Source organism: Triticum aestivum, chromosome 5B, assembly GCF_018294505.1.
Source record: "Triticum aestivum cultivar Chinese Spring chromosome 5B, IWGSC CS RefSeq v2.1, whole genome shotgun sequence".
Classification (NCBI taxonomy): domain Eukaryota; kingdom Viridiplantae; phylum Streptophyta; class Magnoliopsida; order Poales; family Poaceae; genus Triticum; species Triticum aestivum.
In genome coordinates this window covers 373,260,399-373,261,519 of record NC_057807.1, presented here as the reverse complement: position 1 = coordinate 373,261,519, position 1,121 = coordinate 373,260,399, and the positions used below count along the sequence as shown (strand labels likewise).

General features: G+C 44.9%; 1 protein-coding gene across 1 annotated transcript in view; it reads left to right on the top strand.

Annotated features, from left to right (window-relative positions):
- The window catches only part of LOC123111920 (plant UBX domain-containing protein 2), a gene marked incomplete in the record, with an annotated part of 9,968 nt that extends 9,233 nt beyond the window's left edge, over positions 1 to 735 (top strand). Inside the window, 1 exon segment of the mRNA XM_044532801.1 lies at positions 444 to 735.
- Positions 736 to 1,121: the final 386 nt, after the last annotated feature.

Genomic DNA, 1,121 nt, shown 5'->3' with positions numbered 1-1,121 from the left:
GATTGTGGCGATGTCGGGGAGCTGGGCGCGGACACAGGGGGAAAAGCGGCCGGCGGATGGAGCGTGGACGAGGAGAAGGATCGCCTGGAACCTGATACCAAGTTGTCAAGGGCCTCGGTGCCCAAGACAGCAGGACCTCGACTACGTAGTTCGTAGTCGCGGTGGATAGGAGCGCTAGGGTTTTTGCCTGGCTGCTCTATGATGCGGGAGGGGAAGATAGAAGGAAATAACTTTATTGCTTATCCCTAAAGGGTGCTAACTATCTGATATATAAAGGCCCCATGGGCTAATAACAAACTAGAAACCTATACGAAATAAACTAGTCTAGGAACTAATGTGCCCGGATCAGGACTCCTGTCCAGCCTGCGCCTTGCCTGATGCGGCCGTCGGCTGCTCCTGGCCGCGCGGCCCACGTCTGTAAGACGTGCTCCACATGACATCAGGCCCACATTCTCCCCTCAAATCTTCTGTTACATTGGACTTCATACTGTTGTAACTCAGTCACAGGGATATGTCATCTGCATACTCGTTAGGTTGATTGATAGTCTGGTACATAGATTGCTTGGCGATTGCCATACTTTACATGGTAAAACCCAATAATTCATCAGTCGCACCGTCAACTGTACCTGAGCGATGAGTGAGCTATACAATGTGTACAACACATTAACTTCCCTTGATGTTGCATTTGATACTAGAACTATCGTTAATTCAGTATCCCCTCTATTGTTAGGTTTATACAGTTTGTTGGCTTGAAATGCATGTGCTGCCTTCGCTGCTGAAGATTTTTTTCAATTGAAGATTTGACTGTTATGTGAATATTGAATTAGTATATCAGTTCTGTTACATGTCACAGAAGGCATGCTATGAGAACATTGTTCTTCGTGTAAGACTATTGGTATAAGACAACCCTTTGTGGATTGGAAAATCATCAGATTTGAAAATAGATTGAAGAAATCCTGGAGAAGTATGATTTTCATAAGTACCCGACTTATACTGATATTAGTATTGGATGTAAAAGGAGGAAATTTTGTCCTAGAACAACCATTGCAATTGCAGCGGTAAAAAACCTACAATGTTGATAAGAAATAGGGGACTGCTACGCGTCGGTCGGCGGATCTTTT